The sequence below is a fragment of the Carcharodon carcharias genome, chromosome 21, assembly GCF_017639515.1.
Source record: "Carcharodon carcharias isolate sCarCar2 chromosome 21, sCarCar2.pri, whole genome shotgun sequence".
NCBI lineage: Eukaryota > Metazoa > Chordata > Chondrichthyes > Lamniformes > Lamnidae > Carcharodon > Carcharodon carcharias.
In genome coordinates this window covers 41781541-41803002 of record NC_054487.1, presented here as the reverse complement: position 1 = coordinate 41803002, position 21462 = coordinate 41781541, and the positions used below count along the sequence as shown (strand labels likewise).

Here is a 21462-nt window from a genome sequence, read left to right as displayed (position 1 = left end):
ATTGATGGACAGCAAGTTATTTTGAAATAACTATCTGCAAAGTTAATAATTTGCCTCCATAATGAAGTGAAAGGTCTCCAAGTATTATCTAATATCAGAGAAGTTGCACCATAATTGCCAGTTGTTACAAAAAGATAGTCAATCTACTGTTAAAGGATATGTCAAAGATGGTTGCAAATTATCATTTATATTTCATAAAAAAGATTGTCTAGCAAATTCACAAACTGCAAAGTTGGAAATTATGTTCAATTTTCCTAGTCGGGTTTAAAATTCTAGTTCACTTCGTCGTTGACTAGAAACTTAACTGCACCAACTGCACAATACAGTGCAGGAAAGCAGGTTAGGGCTGGGTAACTCACCTTCTGACTGCCCAAAGTCAGCAGTGTGATAGAATGCAGTCCGCTTGCCTGGATGAGTGCCACAACAACACTTAAGCTCAACGTCAACCATGAGAAAGCAGCCCACTTGATTGGTGCCCCCATCCACTGTGTTAAATAATTGTACCCTCCTCCACTGGTGCACCATGGCTGCATTGTGTAGCATCTGCAAGATGTACTGCTGCAACTCGCCAATGCCTTTTTGAGAGTACCTTCCAAACCTGCAATCTCTGCCACCTGGAAGGGCAAGGGCAGTGGGCATATGAGAACACATGCAAGTTCCTCTCAAAGTCACACACCATCCTGACTTGGAAATATATTAATATTCCTTCATCTTTGCTAGGTCAAAAACCTGGAACTTCCTACCTTACAGCACTGTGGATGTATCTACATCACATGGCATGCAGCAGTTCCAGAAAGCGGCTCACCAGCAGCTTCTTGAGGGCAATTAAGAATAGGCAATAAATGTTGGCCTTACCAACGATGCCTACATCTGATGAAAGAATACATTTGCGTAGACGAGCTTTGTAGTCCCTTGGATGTAGAAGTTTAAGGGGTGAGCCAAATGATGTGTTTAAGATAATTAAAGAATTTGCGAGATTAGGTAGAGAGAAACTATTGCCTCAGATAGGAGAGTTTGGATTAAGGAGCTAAGGCTCGGCCCTCCAGGTGTGATGTCAGGAAGCAGTTCTTCACACAAAACACTGGTGGAAATCTGGAACTCTCGCCTTCCAGAAAGCCGTTGAGGCTCGGTCAATTGAAAATTTTAAATCTGAGTTTGATAGATTTTTATTAGGTAAGGATTGTAAGGGATACAGGTTTGTAAATGAAGTTGAAGATCAGATCAGCCATATATGGCTTAGGTTTGAAGGGCTGAATGGCCCACTGCTGTTTCTGTGTTCCTGTGCTTAACCTTATATCCTTCGGTGGGTGTCCCTGGATAAAACTCTCTCCCAAGTAAGTTAAAATGGCACTTTAAAAACGTCCAGCTGCTGAGTCTTTGTTTGTCCATCCACAGTGATAATTCTGTTTCTACTTACTGAAGTCTAAGTGGTACAGACCTGAAAATATCTTGCACCCAACTGATTTAACTTCTGTCATTGAATTTGGCTGATCCATAGAAAGTGCCTTTGGACCTCGCTTTCCTCTTCCACTACTGCAATGTCATTCTGGAGAGCAAACATAACCGTTAGTTTCTTTTCTTAACATCCAATCATCTCCTTGAAACACTCTGCCTGACCCTTTTGTCAGTTCTCTGTGCCTCCCCATTTTTATTTCCTTTTCTATTTACACTCTGCTTTACTATTCCAAATAATGTTCAGAAATAGCATCTAATTACTCCCCTGATTTGAACATTTAAGTTTAGCAACTTTGGACTTTAATGAGCTCTTACATTATCTTGGAACCAGAATGGGCTGCTTGGGATGCATCATGGGTCCATTGACACCTGCAATAGGAGAGTCAGATTCATATTTTGGATGCAGACCGTTCTGGCAGGGAATCTGTAACTGGCCATTGGCTATCTTGGGGTACTGATGGATCTGTTATGTATTTTGAGCATTTTTTGTTTTTATTTCCCTCATTTTCATGTCTGCTTCATTGACCTCCATTTTGAGTTTGTGTGTATCCTGTGCGACCATTTCATTCACCTGCTTTGCTATTTTGGTCTTGTTCTTTTGATGAATTTTCATTGCCTCAGTGAGATGATCTTTGTACCTCATCCATCACCTTGCACCTCTGTCAAGCTTTTCTAATACTGGCTGTTGCACATTGATTGTCTCCCTGTAACAGGAGTCAGCAGGCATTATAGTTGAGGGGGAGACGATGGCGTAGTGGTAATGTCACTAGTAATATAGAGGCCCAGCTTGATGCTCTGGGACATGGGTTCAAAACCCGCCATGGCAGCTGGTCTAATTTAAATTCAGTTAGTAAAATCTGGAATATAAAGCTAGTCTCAGTAATGGTGACCATGTCGTCAGCTGTCGTAAAAACATATCTGGTTCACTAATGTCCATAAGGAAGGAAATCTGGCCTACATATGACTCCAGAGGCACACAATTTGGTTGACTCTTAACTGTCCTCTGAAATGGCCTGGCAAGCCACTCAGTTCAAGGGCAATTAGGGATGGGCAACAAATGCTGGCCTTGTCAGTGACGCCCACATCCCATGAAAGAATAGAAAGAACTACTCTCTAATGTTCTTTTCCCCCCCACTTTGTTTTGTTGAGACCTGCGAAAGGATTCACTTTCTTCCAGTTTCCAGTACATCCTATGTTAACCTGTTTATTTTCCCTAATTTTCAGAGGTTGGCAGGCCTACTATATACTTCCAAGGTTTACTGATTTGTTTTAGTCCTGCAACTTTTCCTTTTTTTCATTTGCCTTTACTCTCACATGTACTTTCACAAAAAAATTCCTCTTTGCAAAATTGTTTGGTAAGCCTTTCTCAGTTGTTTACAAATACCTAACAGAGGAACATCGAAATACATCCTGATCTGACTTTCACACGATAGCATTGTAACAATGACACATTACTCTGTTCGCTCTTCCCCCTTTTCATTCCCGGAACAATGTCTGTTCAGTGCTGCTCAACCCAGTGCCATTACCCCCACCCCCATTTCACTTCTGTATCGTCTGGTTTGACCCTCTAAACCTTTTAAGCATCAAAGACTCTGGTAGTAAGATTGCAGTTTTTCTAGGTATCCGTATGTGATTATTTTGTCATAATATTGAATACCCTGTGACATACTCAGGACTGGTGGTGGTTGGGTTAATCTGAAGGACTGCAGGTTGAGTCCCGAGTTCATAAGGTGGAACCATTCATGGTATTCTGTTGCTGCTGCCTGAGGCCACTGTGCTCCTTTGCACCTTTAACAAATGACTATGCATGCATGATCAATAGTGGGGAACTGCACTGACACGTGTAAGAGGGTGGTTTGTTGATGGGATTTCTCGTGTTACTGCCTCGTGAGGTTAAGCTCAATGGGGCCTGACTGTCCTCAGTGGAGTGAAAACACCCCATGCAGCCAGTGAGATTATTGAATTTTGGAATACAGTGACTGACAAAATGGTTTTGTTTCAGTATATTTTTAGAATTCCTAGGCTTCAGCAACTCAAAAAATTATCTCGATCTTTTCATCGAGAACTGTCGGCGCGACATTAGTCGTCTCAATTTCTCTGCTCCTCTCACCCATTCTAACCTGTCTCTCTCTGAACTTACTGCACTCCATTCTCTCAGGTCCAACCCTGACATTGTCATCAAACCCGCTGACAAGGGTGGTGCTGTTGTTGTCTGGCGCACTGACCTCTACCTCGCGGAGGCTGAGCGTCAACTCGCAGACACTTCCTCCTACCTCTCCCTGGACCATGACCCCACCACTGAACATCAAGCCATTGTTTCCAGGACTGTCACTGACCTCATCTCCTCTGGGGATCTCCCTCCCACAGCTTCCAACCTGATAGTCGCCCAACCTCGGACGGCCCGCTTCTATCTCCTACCCAAAATCCACAAACAGAACTGCCCCGGTAGACCGATCGTCTCAGCTTGCTCCTGCCCCACAGAACTCATTTCTCGTTATCTTGACTCCCTTCTCTCTCCCCTTGTCCAGTCCCTTCCCACCTACATCTGTGATTCCTCTGACACCTTACGTCACATCAACAATTTCCAGTTCCCTGGCCCCAACCGCTTCCTCTTCACCATGGACGTCCAATCCCTCTACACCTCCATCCCCCACCAGGATGGTCTGAGGGCCCTTAGCTTCTTCCTCGAACAGAGGCCCGAACAATTCCCATCCACCACTACTCTCCTCCGTCTGGCTGAACTTGTTCTCACGCTGAACAATTTCTCCTTCAACTCCTCTCACTTCCTCCAAATAAAAGGTGTGGCTATGGGTACCCGCATGGGCCCCAGCTATGCCTGTCTCTTTATGTGGTATGTGGAACATTCCTTATTCCAGTCCTACTCCGGCCCCCTTCCACAACTCTTCGGTACATCGATGATTACTTCGGTGCCGCTTCATGCTCTCGTCAGGACTTGGAAAAATTTATTAATTTTGCTTCCAATCTCCACCCCTCCATCATTTTCACGTGGTCCATCTCTGACACTTCCCTTCCCTTCCTTGACCTCTCTGTCTCAATCTCTGTTGATAGACTGTCCACCAATATCCATTACAAACCCACCGACTCCCACAGCTATCTCGACTACAGCTCCTCACACCCCGCTTCCTGTAAGGACTCCATCCCATTCTCTCAGTTCCGTCGCATCTGTTCCGATGATGCTACCTTCAAAAACAGTTCCTCTGACATGTCCTCCTTCTTCCTTAACCGAGGTTTTCCACCCACGGTCGTTGACAGGGCCCTCAACCGTGTCCGGCCCATGTCCCGCGCATCCGCCCTCATGCCTTCTCCTCCCTCCCAGAAACATGATAGGGTCCCCCTTGTCCTCACTTATCACCCCACCAGCCTCCGCATTCAAAGGATCATCCTCCGCCATTTCCGCCAACTCCAGCATGATGCCACCACCAAACACATCTTCCCTTCACCCCCCTTATCGGCATTCAGTAGGGATCGCTCCCTCCGGGACACCCTGGTCCACTCCTCCATCACCCCCTACTCCTCAACCCCCTCCTATGGCACCACCCCATGCCCACGCAAAAGATGCAACACCTGTCCCTTCACTTCCTCTCTCCTCACCGTCCAAGGACCCAAACACTCCTTTCAAGTGAAGCAGCATTTCACTTGCATTTCCCCCAACTTAGTCTACTGCATTCGTTGCTCCCAATGTGGTCTCCTCTACATTGGAGAGACCAAACGTAAACTGGGCGACCGCTTTGCAGAACACCTGCGGTCGGTCCGCAAGAATGAGCCAAACCTCCCTGTCGCTTGCCATTTTAACACTCCACCCTGCTCTCTTGCCCACATGTCTGTCCTTGGCTTGCTGCATTATTCCAGTGAAGCCCAACGCAAACTGGAGGAACAACACCTCATCTTCCGACTAGGGACTTTACAGCCTTCCGGACTGAATATTGAATTCAACAACTTTAGGTCGTGAGCTCCCTCCCCCATCCCCACCCCCTTTCTGTTTCCCCCTTCCTTTTTTTTCCAATAAATTATAAAGATTTTCCTTTTCCCACCTATTTCCATTATATAAAAAAAAATAAAAAACCCCACTAGAGCTATACCTTGAGTGCCCTACCATCCATTCTTAATTAGCACATTCGTTTAGATAATATCACCAACTTTAACACCTACGTGTTCTATTGTACTATTGTCGTTGACATCTTTTGATGATCTGCTTCTATCACTGCTTGTTTGTCCCTACAACCACACCCCCCCCCCCTCCACCTCTCTGTCTCTCTATCTCTCCGCCCCCCACACACACACCTTAAACCAGCTTATATTTCAACTCTTTCTTGGACTCGAACTCAAGTTCTGTCGAAGGGTTATGAGGACTCGAAACGTCAACTCTTTTCTTCTCCGCCGATGCTGCCAGACCTGCTGAGTTTTTCTGTTTTTGTTTTGGATTTCCAGCATCCGCAGTTTTTTTGTTTTTATCAAAAAATTATCGTCTTTCTGGATGTCTTTCTTAATTTTTTTTAAAGATTTCACTGCATGAAAATTGAAAACTTCCAAATAATTCAATACAAATATGAAAGAGGTATCAGAAATAACTTTAAAGGAGAAAAATAAATTACTGGCGTTTATATAGCATCCTTTACAGCTTCAATGGCCTACAGTGTTTCACAACCATTCAACTGCACATCTAGAGAAATGATAATTTTTTGAGTTGCTGAAGTCTAGGAATTCAAGAAGTATATTGAAACAAAGCCATTTTGTCAGTCGCTCTATTCCAAAAGTACTTCTGAAGTTTGCTGAAAAAAAGACTGGTATGTTGCCAAAGCTTTTTGTCTTGCACTCAGCAAGACAAACATAAGAAACCCAAATTTCAAACTATCACAGCAAATTATACTACAGGAGAAAAGGGTGCTGATTGGTTGGTAAGTCGACTCAGATTGGCCAGGGCGTTGTTAGGCTACCCAAGCTCCCTAGTAATTCAGAAAAGGCACAAGGTTTGAACATATTCCTTTTGTTCGCAGAGAAGGGGTCCCTGCCTTTGACCCAAAACAAAACATCTACTGCTACATGTGGTTCTGCAATTGGGCAGCACTTGCTGAACAATCCTGAGTGCGCTAATACCTACACTAACAATCAATTTATGAAAATCTGTCAAGCTCGTATATGGCTCATTTTACCTACTAGAAGTGACATATATTCACATGCAGGGAACCATGCTTTAAAATTTCATCTGGAAGTACTTTAGCCATGTAACTAACGAACAGGGCCTTGCTTTGCCTGCCTCCCTGTCTCGCTTATTCCCATTACCTCACCCCTTATTATTTTCTTTGTTCATTGAACATTGATCTGCTGTGGTATTGTTTAGGGATGGCACTTAAAAAAAGTATTTGTCTCTTTCTGAAACTGTCTCGCTTTCTTAGACTTGGGGATGAATTTTATGGGGGCGGAGGGGTGAAATTACTTGCACAATTGCTCCCAAAGCAAGAGGATCCATGGATACTGGACTTACAGGTGAGTCTAGGGCTTTTGGTCAGGGAGGGATCGGATCAGTGACCTTGGTGGGGGAAGGGTTCTGGAGGCTAGTGTGCCAGGGTGGGATGCACAAAAAGTGGAGTGCCATCTTAGGGGTGAGATGCCCCCAGTGGGCATGGGACACCAACCCCCTCCCCAAAGGACGAACTTCCCCTCCTTCCCGTCTTTTAGCCCAAGGCTATGAAAGAGTGGATTGGCTATTTTTGTTACGTCTTCCCCAGCCCCACATATTATTTCAGCGGAGGTGTAAACAGGCCCTGATCTGGTCATTAATTACCAGGTAAGGGTCTTAATAGGCCTTAGGACTGGCAGGCTGGCTGACACCTTACCTGTCCACCATATTATGGAGGACAGCTCGGCAATAGGCGGGAAAGCTGTGAGCTAGTCACCCGTTCTATTTTACATGAAACCCCCCACCCCCCGGCCACCTGCAGATACCTAGCACACCCCTGGTGCATAAGTAAAATTTGACTTCCGGCTGCACATGGTTTAAAAGCTTATTTTTCACTCTATCAGAACATTAGAAGGTATCTCTCTATTTAATATGGAGTGCAGCCAACGAAACACAACCAGATCTCCCTCAGTTACTTGAACTTCATAGTATAAATGATCAGACGATTGAGAAAAATCATGACATTGTTCACCTACACAAATATGGGTTTATGACTGTGCAGCCAAGTTTTAATGTTTACCTTCTGTTAAACATTTGGGTCTCTGCCCAGTGCAACGAGCATCCGATTTGAAAAGTTAAAGAAAAGAGTAGTACATGGAAGTTGCTCTCTTTAGACAAGAATACTGGGAAATAGGCTGTATAACAATGCTTATAAAGAAGAAAGAAAGAACTTTGATTTCACATCTGCAAGATATCCCAAAGCTATTCACGGCTAAGGAGCACTGCAGCTTTGTCACTGTTGTAATCTAGGTAAAAGTAGCAGCTAATTTGGGCACAGCAACTGGAAAGATTTGATGAAACACCAGATTTTCTTTAAAATGCTGTTGAATGGTGCCGTGGAAACTTTACATTCACCTTGAACAAGCCTGCAGGATGCCAGTTTAACATGTTGTCTGACACTGAAATGTTGGCCCAGATTATATGCTCAAATCTCTGAGCTGGCCTGTGAATCCCTTGACCTTCTGGCTCAGGCAGGTGTGCAACTACTGAGACAAGGCTGACACAGGTTGGTTGTACCATGTAATTGGGGATCTACTGCCTTACCCTAAAATGCAAATGTTTGTGGTCTGCTGGCCAGATGTGCAAAATGCGTTATTTTGCTGGACGAAGCTTTGTTTTTAAAGAAACAACGGATGCTCCCTTGTTACCAATTTTCTCCCCTCTATTTCCAAAGATTTGACTTGCTGAAGTATGTTCTGCAGGTACCAGCAGTTTCTGGTGCCTTGGCCAAGTGGACATTTTCATGTTTCAATCCAGATATCAAGGGACAGATTTTCTGCTGGAGTTACGTTAGTGAACAGGTAGCCAACTGAGCCACTTAAGTGGCCAATTAAGGGCCATTGCCTGCCATCATGCAGTAAGAGGGCTAACTGCCATGAGGGGAGACTACCCTGTGAAACTTGGCGGCCTTCCAGTGGACTCCAGGGGTGGGCTCCTTTAGGAACACTCCATGGCCATCAAAGAGCACCCCCCCCCCCACCCCCCTTGCCGTGACAATAAGACAGCAGCTACTTAATTACCAAGATACAGTCCTGCGTGATGCAGCCCTGAGTTCTGCCACCCACCGAAGGGGGTCACGTCCCACTCTCAGCCCCGACAGTGGCATCCTGCTGCCTCAGCAAAATTCCAGCCATTGTTGTAGAAATTGTCAAGAAATTTCTTCAGAGACGTCTCCTTGGGAAGGTGTATGTATATTTCTGCCACCCACGTGTGGCTGAGTGTAATGAAATAATATTCCAATATTGGGAATGTTTCAGCGATTGTACTTGATATCATCTGTTCTGTTGCAGCATTGTACATTGCTTGTCTCTGGTGTCCTACATTTCTAGAGGTACACGGGGCATTTAAACTTGAAATCACTGAAGAATCAATTGCATCGGGTGCCAACTTTGACAGTATGAGGCAACTGGCACCATTATACTGGTAGGCCTTCATCAGTACTGGGGGCAATCAGTCTTGTCCCCATTCCAGGTAGATTTCTTGGCAGAGGCCAGGTAGCCTGCCAAAGTATATTGAAATGACTCAGAGTCTAGGAAATTTTTGTGGCAGACTGATGTTAAAAAGGATCAGTACCAAATGTGGTCCTCTCTTCACTCAGTGTGTATTTGCATATATGCACACAAATACACTTTACTCTTGGTATCACTTTTGATAGAACTAAAAGCAGGAACGAAAAACTTGCATTTTTATAGTGCTTTTCACAACCATTGGATGTTTCAGAGTGCTTTACAGCCAGTGAAGTACTTCAGCTATTTTTCCTACATTATTGTTGTAATGTAGGAAATGCAGCAGCCAACTTGCACACAGGAAACTCCAACAAACATCAGTGTGATAATGACCTAAACATTCACTCCCTGTGATGTTGAATGAAGAATTTTTTTTATTGTTTCACGAATGTCACTGGCAAGACCAGCATTTGATGCCATCCCTAATTGCCCTTGAAAAGACGGTGGTGAGCCATTTTCTTGAACTGCTGCAGCCCGTATTGTGTGGGTATATTCTCAGTGCTGTTAGGGAGGAAGTTGCAGTATTTTTATCCAGTGCGTGGAGGAATAGCGATATCATTCAAAGTCAGGATGGTGGGTGGCTTAGAGAGGAATTTGTAGGTAGTTGTGTTCCAATGCCTCTGCTGACCATGTCCTTCTAGGTGGTAGAGGTTGTTAGTTTGAAACATGCTAGAGAAAGAGGCTTGGTGAGTTGCTGCAATGCATCTTGTATATAGTGCGCACTGCTGCCTTTGTACGTCGGTGTTGGAGGGAGTGAATGTTTAGGTTGGTGGATGGGATGCCAGTCAAGGGCACTGCTTTGTCCTAGATGGCGTTATGGTGTTGAGCTCCTTGAGTAGTGCTGCAGCTGTGCTCCTCCAGGCAACTGGAGAGTATTCCATCACAGTATCCCTGACTTATGCTTTGTCGATGGTGGACAAGTTTTGGGGAGCCAGGTGATGAGTTACTAACCACAGAATTCCCAGCCCCTGATCTGCTGTAGTAGCCACATCTATATGGCTGGTCCAGTTAAATTTTTGGTCAATGATAAACCCCCCCCCCCCCCCCCCCCCCCCCCCCCCCCCCCCCCCCCCCCCCCCCACCTCCCCCACCTCCACACCCAGGGTGTTGATAGTGGGGGACTCAACAATGGTAATGCTATAGAATGTCAAAGGGAGATGGTTAGATTATCTCTCGTTGGAAATGGTCATTGCCGAGCACTTGTGTGATGTGAATGTCAAGTGTCACTTATGAACCCAAGCCTGAATGTTGTCCAGGTTTTGCTGCATATGAGTCTAGTCTGTTTCAGTATCTGAGGAGTTACAGATGGTACTGCATGTTGCGCAACCATCAGTGAACATCCCCACTTCTGACTTTGTGATGTAGGAAAGGTCATTGATGAAGCAGCTGAATATGATTGGGCCTAAGTCACTACCCTGAGGAACTCCTGCAGTGATGTCCCAGGGCTGAAATGATTGATCTCCAAAACCTTAACTATCTCCCCTTGTGCCAAGTATGACTCCAACTGGTGGAGGGGCGATTCCAACTGGTGGAGGGGCAACTCCACCCTCCGGTTCCCATTGATACCAGTTTTGCTAGGGCTCCTTGATGCCGTGCTGGGTCACATGCTGCCTTGATGTCAAGGGCAATCACTCTCATTTCACTTCTAGAATTCTGCTTTTTTTGTTCATTTAATGCAGTCAGGACCTTAGTGGCCCTGGCGGAGCCCAAACTAAGCATTAGTGAGCACGTTATTGCTGTGGAAGTGCTGCTTGGTACCATTATAACACCACCTATCACTTTGATGATTGAAAGGAGGCTAACAGGGCAGTAAATGGCCAGGTTGGATTTGTCCTGCTTTTTGTGTACAGGAAATACTGGTCAGTTTTCCACATTGCTGGGTAGATGCCAGTGTTGTAGCTGTACTGGAACAGCTTGGCTAGGATGCAGCTAGTTATGGAGCGTAAGTTTTCAGTACTATTACTGGGATGTTGGCAGGGCTCATAGCCTTTGCAGTATCTAGTGCCTTCAGCTGTTTCTTGATATTATGCAGAGTGAATTAAATCAGCTGATTTGGCACCTGTGATGCTGGGGACCTCAAGAGAAGGCCGAGGTGAATAATCCATTCCCCACTTCTGGTTGAAGGTGGTTGTAAATGCTTCAACCTAGTCTGATATGCTGGGACCTCCTATCATTATGGTTGGAGATATTAGTGGAGCTCCTGACCTGCTCCTGCACTGTTCATTGAGACAAGGTTGATCTCTTGGCTTGATGAAATGGTGAGGGATATGCTGGGCCATGAGATTACTGATTGTGATTAAATGCAGTTCTGCTGCTGCTGATGGCCCACAGCACCTCATGGATGCCCAGTTTTGAGCTGCTGGATCTGTCCTGAATCTATCCCATTTAGCATGATGGTAGTGCCACACAACACTATGGAGAGTATTGTCAGTGTAAGATGGGACTTTGCCTTCACAAGAACTGTGTGGCGGTCACTCACACATCTGTCCATGACAGTATAGGTATCTGCGACAGGTAGATTAGTGACTACCAGGTCTAGTAGGTTTTTCACTTTTGTTGCACCAGAGGCTTAATCTGGCAGATGTGTCCTTCAGGACTCAGCCAGCTCAATCTGTAGTGGTGCTACCAGGCCACTCTTGGTGATGGACATTGAGTACATTCTGTGCCCTTTCCACCTTCGGTGCTTCTTCCAGATGTGTTCAGAATGAAGAAATACAGATTTATCAGCTGAGGGGGACGGTGGGACTGTCAGTGGTAAATAATAAAAGATTTCTTTACCCACGTTTGACTTGATGCCATGAAATTTCATGGGGACCAGAGTCGATGTTGAGGACTCCCAGGGCAACTCCCCCCTGACTATATACCACTGTGCAGCTTCTTCTGCTGGGTCTGTCCTGCTGGTGGGACAGAACATACCCAGGGATGTTGATGGTAGTATCTGGGACATGAGCTGTCACCGTCGCCGTGAAGCAGTCTGGAAAGAGTGTCCTCTGCAGTCACCGTTGCCATGAAGCAGTCTGGGAAGAGTGTTCTCTGCAGTCACCGTCGCCGGGAAGCAGTCTGGGAAGAGTGTCCTCTGCAGTCACCATCACTGTGAAGCAGTCTGGGAAGACTGTCCTCTGCAGTCACCATCACTGTGAAGCAGTCTGGGAAGAGTGTCCTCTGCAGTCACTGTCGCTGGGAAGTAGTCTGGGAAGAGTGTCCTCTGCAGTCACCATCGTCGGGAAGCAGTCTGGGAAGAGCGTCCTTTGCAGTCACTGTCACCAAGTGAAAAAAAAAACAAAGAGTGATATAACAGGAAAAGCATAAATTCATTGGTTGGTAAGTAACTGCTAGTTTTAACTACCTATTCTAAGTTGATTTCAGATTAAAGGTGACTCCTGGGGCCCAGGATCAGAGGCCTAACACTTCAGCTTCAACTCAGCAGAGAGAGTGAGTTCCAGCTGATTTTAAAAAGTGTATTTTGAATCTCTCTTCTAATTTGCTTTCAGATTAAAAGTAAATAGGAGAAATATTTTAGAGATTGATAAAATAAAGACCAGTAGGAAATTTAAAAACAAATTGAAAAACTGATTAAATAAAATAGAGATGCAGGGCCAGGCGATGTGTTGTAGCTGCATGATGTAGGAGCTGGTGGACCCCATTGTGGTTCCTAGTGACCACATCTATGGCAAATGTTGGTTGCTCGAGGAACTCCAGCTCAGAGTTGATGAGCTGGAGTCTGAGCTTCGGACACTGTGACACATCAGGGAGGGGGAGAGTTACCAGGATGCTGTGTTTCAGGAGACAGTCACACCCCTTAGATTAACTACCTTAAATTCGGCCAGTGGTCAGGGACAGGAGGGTGCGACTATGTGTGAGGCAGGTAGAGGGATCCAGGAAGTAGCATTGCAGGAGCCTCAGCCCTTGCCCTTGCCCTTATCCAACAGGTTTGAGATTCTTGATCCCTGTGTGGACGAGAGCGGGGACTTTAGAGAGAATGAGCAAACTGACCATGGCACCGTGGTACAGGGAGCCATTCAAGTGGGGGGAGAGAAGAGAAATGTAGTTATAATCAGGTATAGTATAGTTAGGGGGATAGATACTGATCTCTGTAGCCAGGATCGAGAGTCCCGAAGGCTGTGTTGCCTACCTGGTGCCAGGGTTAAGGATATCTCATCTGGGCTGCAGAGAAACTTGGGGTGGGAAGGGAAAGATCCAGTTGTCATGGTCTACGTAGGTACCAACGATATAGGTAGAATGAGGAAAGAGGTTCTTCTAGGGAACACAAGCAGCTAGCGGCTAAATTAAAAAGCAGAATCAAAAAGATAATAATCTCCGGATTACTACCTGAGCCACGACCTAATTGGCACAGGGTCAATAGGATGAAATAGATAAATGCGCGGCTCAAAGATTGGTGTGGGAGAAATGGGTTTGAATTCATGGGACATTGGCACCAGTACTGGGAAAAGAGGGAGCTATTCTGTTTGGATGGGCTCCACTTGAATCATGCTGGAATCAGTGTCCTGGCGAATTGCATAACTAGGATTGTAGATAGGGCTTTAAACTAAATAGTCGGGGGGAGGGTTCAGTTGTATGGAAATGTGAAAAATCAAAGTTTAAGGAGAGGGCAAGAATGTAGGTTAGTGACAAGGCTGATTGTTACCAATAAGTAAAAGGAAGGGACAGAGTGTGTGAATGCCATATTGCACCAAAGAATCATATAAGAGTAGGGAAAATTGACAATAGAGCAAATTGAAAGGCTTTGTCTCTGAATGCGCGTAGCATTTGGAATAAAACTAATGAGTTAACAGCGCAAATAGAGATTAATAGGTATGATTTGGTGGCGATTACTGAGACGTCACGGAGAACAGATTTGTGAGTTGAATATCCAAGGGTCCTCAGTGTTTCAGAAGGAGAGGCAGGAAGGAAAAGGAGGTGGTGTAGCTTTGTTAGTAAATGAAGAGATCAGTGCTATAGTGAGGAATGATATAGGCACTGGAGAGCAAGACGTAGAGCCAGTCTGGGTAGAAATGAGAAATAGCAAGGAAAGTAAGTCCCTGGTGGGAGTAATCTATAGCTCCCCAAATAGTAGTTCAGCAGTAGGACAAAGTATAAACTGGAAATACTGGGAGCATGTAAGAACGACACGGCAATAATCATGGGTGATTTTAATATGCATATAGACTGGACTAATCAAATTGGTAAGGGTAGCCTCGAGGGAGAGTTCATAGAATGCATTAGAGATTGTTCGTTGGAGCAATATGTTGTGGAACCAACCAGGGAGCAGGCGATTCTGGATTTGGTTTTATGTAATGAGATGGGATTAATTAATGATCTTATAGTAAAGGATCCTCTAGGGAAGAGTGATCATAGGATGCTGGAATTTCAACTTCAGTTTGCGAGTGAGAAACTTGAGTCCTACACTAGTGTTCTGGAGTTAAAATAAGGTAATTACATAGTCTTGGAGGCAGATTTGGCCCTAGTGGACTGGGCAGGAAGACTACAAGGTAGGACAGTTGATGAACAGTGGCAAATATTTAAGGAGATATTCAATTTATCCCAAGTAAAATATATTCCAAAGAGGAAGAAAGATGGTAAGAGGGGGAAAAAGCATCCATGGCTAAGGCATACCAAATTGCAAAGGTCAGTGGCAGACTGGAAGATTGGGAAACTTTTAAAAGATCAACAAAGGGTTACTAAAAAAATAATAAAAAGATCAACGGTAAATAATGAAGGAAAACTAGCACAAAATGTAAAAAACTGATAGCAAAAGCTTCTACAAGTATATAACAGGAAAGAGAGAAGCTAAAGTGAATGTTGGTCCCCTGGAGGATGAGACTGGGGAATTAATAGTGAGGAACGCAGAAATGGCAGAGACGCTTATTCAATATTTTGCCTCAGTTTTCACAGTGGAGGACACTAGTACCACCCTAATTGTAACAGGTAGTGCAGAGGGTATAGAGAAGGAGGAACTTAGAACAATCACCATCACTAGAGAAAAAGTACTGAGCAAACTATTTGACAAGCCCCCAGGAGCTGATGGCCTACCTCCCAGTGTCTTAAAGGAAGTGGCAGAGGACATAGTGAATGCATTGGCTATAATATTCCAAAATTCCCTGGATTCTGGAAAGGTTCCAGTGGATTGGAAAAATGCTAATATAACGCCCTTATTCAAAAAGTAGGGGAGGCAGAAAGTAGGAAACTATAGACCAATTAGTCTAACGTCTGTTGTTGGGAAATTGTTGGAATCCATTATTAAGGAAGTAGTAATGGGGCATTTGAAAGTCAAAATGCAATCCATCAGAGTCAGCACGGTTTTATGAAGAGTAAATCACATTTGACTAATTTGCTAGGGCTCTTTGAAGATGTGACAAGCAAAGTGGATAATGGGTGCCCTGTAGATGTAGTATATCTGGACTTCCAGAAGGCCTTTGATAAGGTGCCGCACAAAAGATTAATACACAAGATAAGATCACATGGAATTAGGGGTAATATATTAACTTGGATAGAGGATTGGCTAACCAACAGAAAGCAGAGAGTCGGGATAAATGGGTCTTTTCTGGATTGCAAGCCACAGGGCTGTGGCGTGCCACAGGGTTCGGTCCTTGGGAAAGAATTTTCCCCCCATTGGTGGGGGGTGGGGTAGTGTACGAACGGGCACATGAAGGCACGCCCCCAATCGAGGGCGTGCCACCACTTTACGTGGGTGGGCCCATTAAGGAAGTGTTGTTGCAACTGTACAAGGCATTAGTGAGACTGCACCTGGAGTACTGTGCATAGTTTTGGTCCCCTTACTTGAGGAAGAATGTAGTTGCATTGGAGGCGGTTCAGAGGAGGTTCACTAGATTGATTCCAGAGATGCGGGGCTTGTCTTATGTGGAGAGATTGAGCAGTTTAGGTCTATACTCTCTAGAGTTTAGAAGGAAGAGAGAAGATCTTATTGAGGTATATAAGATGCTAAAGGGGATAGTCAAAGTAGACATAGATGAATGTTTCCCCTTGTGGGACATTCTAGAATGAGAGGCCATTGTTTTAGGCTAAGGGGTGGTAGATTTAAATCAGAGATGAGGAGGATTTACTTTTCCCATAGGGTCGTGAATCTGTGGAATTCACTACCTCAGAGTGCAGTGGATGCCGGGACGCTGAATAAATTTAAGGAGGAGATAGACAGATTTTTATTTAGTAATGGGTTGAAAGGTTATGGGGAGAGGGCGGGAAATTGGAGTTGAGGCTGAAATGAGATCAGCCATGATCGTATTGAATGGCAGGGCAGGCTCCAGGGGCTGAATTGCCTGCGCCTCCTAGTTCTTATGTTCTTACGTAAACACTGGCCAGGACAGTGGGGGTAACTGCCCTGGCCTTCTTCGAAATAGTGCTATGGGATCCTTTACACCCAACTGAACAAGTAGATGGGGCCTCCATTTAACATCTCATCCGAAAGACTTGCACCTCAACAGTGCAGCACTGGAGTGTCAGCCTTCTTTTTGTGCTCATTTCCTGGAGTAAGATCTGAAGCGGGAACCTTGTGACTTAGAGGTGAGTGCTACCAGTTGAGCCATGGCTTACACAGAGCTGCAGCTCAATCGATTTTTCCCACCAAGGCAAGTGTAGCACTCAACTGGTGGCCCAACTGAAATCAGCTCACTGAACACAGGCTTGGAATTGAAATTCTACCCGCTAGTGGATACTGCTCCCTACACGCCAGACAATGCTTTTACCCAATAGGTCAACAGCAAAGAGGTATTGAATTCATTTCAGGGGAAGGAGGCTGAGTATTAATTTCCTGAAGGTAATACTAGGCAAATGATTGTAGCATCAGCAGTCTCTTTCAGTCCCATTATTTACCAAATGCAGGAAAATGGATTGGTACAAGGCTTTGACAAAAAAATACAGTCTTAATTCTGTTGCCAATGCTCACCAAAAATTCTTGTTGTCGTTCTAACAAAGTTGCTTGATGGATTAACTAGATAAAGTTTACAAAGAGCTAGGACAGGCCTGATGGGCCATATAGCCTCCTATGCTGTATGATTCTATAAATAGGTATGTATTTGAATAGCTAATGTTATTCATTACTTGGAAGATTTTGGCACAGATTTCTTCACAAGTTACCATGTACTCTTTAACTTGATGTATTAAGCACCCTTTCACCTGTACTTGCTGCTTTCTGCCAAGGAATTGTATATTAACTAACATTCTGGCGTATGACACAATTGGCATTTCCCATGGTCCTTCTGTTGCGTCTTTCTGTTTATATATGGTAATTAGCTATGGCCCACAAGAGACCATAGGCATCTCTCTCTCTCTCTCTCTCTCTCTCTCTCTCTCTCTCTCTGTTAGAGGCAAGTAGTTACATAGCCTGAAGGACACCTCTCCACATCAAGCATGGGGCAAGATAGAGGCAGCCCTCCACAAACTACACTACAGTGAAAACTACAAACCATAGTGATTGAAATCACTGTTGGTGTCATTCTGCAGCATACTCTAGCTATCGAGCCAACTGAGCTGACCAACCCCACGTTATTTATATAAAGGAACAGCATACATTTTGTCTTTCTGGTTTACATTTAACCATCATTCCTGCACAGCCATAGATTTAAAAAAATAGCTTTGCTGAAAAGTTAGGGGAGGTTTGTGCTGCCATCTTCCTCTCTCCCTGACAGATAAGAAATCTAATCAATTTTGAGGATATGGGTTTGAAAAACTAATGGCTTGAAGAATGTGCTTTAGGTATAATACCCAGTCATCGTTTTGGCTGGCAGATGGGTATTTTGTATGTTTATTGTAATTTAGTAATAGAGCTGGTGAGTTGTATCATACTAGCTTTGCTTGTATCGGACTACGAGTTTGATAATTTATACTGGAAGAGTTGCCAATGCACATTATACCCTCCTCTGTATTTTTGGGGAGTTTTTGTAGCAGTCAATTTATTTTCAAACAAGACCAGCACTCAATTACTTTGAGGGATTGGCGGCTGGAAGGGAGAGGCAGCCAAGAATTATGTAGTAATTACGACACAGAAATGGGATGTTTGGCTCAGCCAACCAGCCCATGTTGTGTTTATCATCTATAAGAGCAGCAGTCCTAATCTCATGCGCCAACCCAGTTTCCATATCCCTTTATTCTCTTTACCTTCAATCAATTCCATATTGCATTGTTAAATTTTGCTTGATCATGTTCCTGTGAAACACTTGGGATGTTTAGTTCAAAGGTGCTATATAAATGCACGAGGTAGTTATTTAATGTTGGCCTCGTCCCTCCTGTAAACACTGACTCCAACTGTGCAAGCTCACATCCCTTTGCCTTACAAAGTTTACCAGTTCTCTGTCCAAAATCTCTCCGAACAAGATCAATCAACATAGAAAGTGTTCTTGAGCACTTAAATAGTTTCAGTTGATAGTAGATCATGTCTGACTAATCTAGTTGAATATTTTTGAGGAGATTACTTATATGGTGGATATGACATTGCCTACAGTTATTATGTAATTGGGCATTTGGAAGGCTTCGATAAGGTTTTTACAAGAGATTGTTAGCAAAGTGAAGAGCAAATGGAATTGGAGGTAACATTGTGACATGGGTTGGTAATTAGTTAGATGGTATGATACAAAGTAGGGAATTAGTGGAATATGATCAGTGGTTTTTGCCAGGGATCTCTACTGAAATGGCTGTTGTGATAGCTCCCTGAAAAGGCTGTGCATGCTGGGTCAATTGTAATTTTCAAGACTTGAAACCAACTGATTTTTATTAACTAAGAATATCAAGAGGTAGGGAAAAAAAGTGGGTAAATGGGAGTTGAGGTCCAGATTAGTTGTGAACTAATTGAATGGCCAAACAGGCTCGAGGGACTATTCCTCTGTAGGCTCTTGAATTACTGGATACAATCTATTTTTTTTATCTACTGTGACCCATCCCATTTATAATTATAAACACCTCTTTCACATCATCTCATAATTCCTTTCTTCTAATAAAAACAACAGCAAGTTTTCAATTCTATCTTAATATTTGTATGTCCTCATACAGTCAGCATCCATCAGAAGTGCCAAGTGGATGATCCATCTTGGCCTCCTCCGGAGGTCCCCAGCATCACAGATGCCAGTCTCCAGGCAATTTGATTCACTCCACATGATATCAAGAAATGGCTGAAGGCACTTGGATAGTGTAAAGGTTATGGGCCCTGACAATATCCCGGCAATAGTACTGAAGACTTGTGTTCCAGAACTTGCCGTGCCCCTAGCCAAGCTGTTCCAGTACAGCTACAACATTGGCATTGACCCGGCTTTGTGGAAAATTGCCTAGTTATGTCCTGCACACAAAAAGCAGGACAAATCCAACCCACACTCAATCATCAGTAAAGTAATGGAAGGGGTCATCAACAGCGCTATCAAGTGACACTTGATTAGCAATAACCTGCTCACTGACACCCAGTTTGGGTTCCGCCAGGGCCACTCAGCTCCTGACCTCATTACAGCCTTGGTTCAAACATGGACAAAAGAGCTGAACTCTCGAGGTAAGATGAGGGTGACTGGCCTTGACATCAAGACCGAGTGTGGCCTCAAGGAGCCCTAGCAAAACTGGAGTCAATGGGAATCGGCAGTGGTGGTTGGGGGGGACTCTCTGCTGGTTGGAGTCATACCTAGCATAAAGGAAAATGATTGTGGCTTTTGGAGGCCAGTCATCTCAGCTCCAGGACATCACTGCAGGAGTTCCTCAGGGTAGTGTCCTCGGCACAACCACCTTCAGCTATTTCATCAATGACCTACCTTCCATCATAAGGTCAGAAGTGGGCATGTTCGCTGATGATTGCGCAACGTTCAGCACCATTCTTGACTCTTCAGATGCTGAAGCAGTCCATGTCGAAATGCAGCAAGAGCTGGTCAGTTTCCAGGCTTGGGCTGACAAGTGGAAAGTAACATTCGTGCCACACAAGTGCCAGGCAATGACCATTTCCCTCAAGAGAGAATCTGACCGTTGCCCCTTGACGTTCAATGGTATCACCATCACTGAAGCCCCCACTATCAACGTCCTGGAGATTACCATTGACCAGAAACTGAACTGGACTAGCCATATAAATACTGTGGCTAGAAGAGCAGATCAGAGGCTATGAATCCTGAGACGAGTAACTCATCTCCTGACTCCCCAAAGCCATCCTTAAGGCACAAGTTAGGAGTGTGATGGAATACTGCCATTATTGATGAGTGCAGCTCCCACAACACTCAAGAAGCTTGACACCATCCAGGACAAAGCAGCCCTCTTGATTGGCGCCACATCCACAAACATTCACTCCCTCCACCACTGACGCACAGTAGCAGCAGTGTGTACCATCTACACGACGCACTGCAGGAATTCACCAAGGCTCCTTTCAAAACCCACAACCGCTACCATCTAGAAGGACAAGGGCAGCAGATAGATGGGAACACCACCAAGCCACTCATCATCCTGACTTGGAAATATATCACCATTCCTTCACTGTTGCTGGATCAAAATCCTGGAACTCCCTTCCTAACAGCACTGTGGGTGTACCTGCATCACATGGATTGCAGTGTGAACCGAACAGAAGGCAGCTCACCATCACCTCCTCGAGGGCAACTAGGGATGGGCAACAAATGCTGGCCCAGCCAGCGAAGCCCACATCCCGTGAATAAATATATTTTTAAAAATCCTAGTGAATCTGATTTACTGTTGCCTCAACATCCTTTCTGTAGCATGTAGCCCAAAACTGCACACATACGCCCAACTTAGTAAAGTTTTTTATGTAGATTTATCACAATCTATATATTCTATACCTTAAGCTGTAAAACAATATGGACAGTAACTTTTGCATCTACAAATCACCTTCTAATGTAGAAAAATGCCCCAAAGCGCTTCACAGAGGCATAAACAAGAAATCAGCCAAAGATGAAGACAGTAGGAGGGATGACCAGAAGTTTACTCAGGTGGATTTTCTGGAGTGTCTTGAGGGAGACAAGTGATTATTTTAAAATGTTTAAACTTTTAAAACACTAGCTCTGGTTTTATCTTGGGGTGTGTTTCTGGTGTAAGGGGGCCAGGGCAAGCTGCAAGCTGGCATCCTGAAGTCATGTTCGGCCCGAGAGATTTGAATTCTTGGGCCTCACAGAAATATTGGAGCTGGGGTGAAATTTCAGGCAGCAGGAGAGGACGTGCGGCAACTTTCCTGACACTTGGTGCTGGGAGCGGGAGTCAGGAGGTCATTGTGGCCGGAGGGGAGGAAAGGCCTGGGTCAGGGTAAGATTCAGTCAGATTAAGAGGTACACTCCTGGACGAGCATGAAACCAGAAGAAAAATGTAACCTTCTGGACTGCTTCT

General features: G+C 44.6%; 1 protein-coding gene across 21 annotated transcripts in view; it reads left to right on the top strand.

Moving 5' to 3' along the window:
* Positions 1–21462, top strand: part of LOC121292998 (ataxin-7-like protein 1) — a 310112-nt gene that overhangs the window by 114043 nt on the left and 174607 nt on the right. The window lies entirely within an intron of this gene.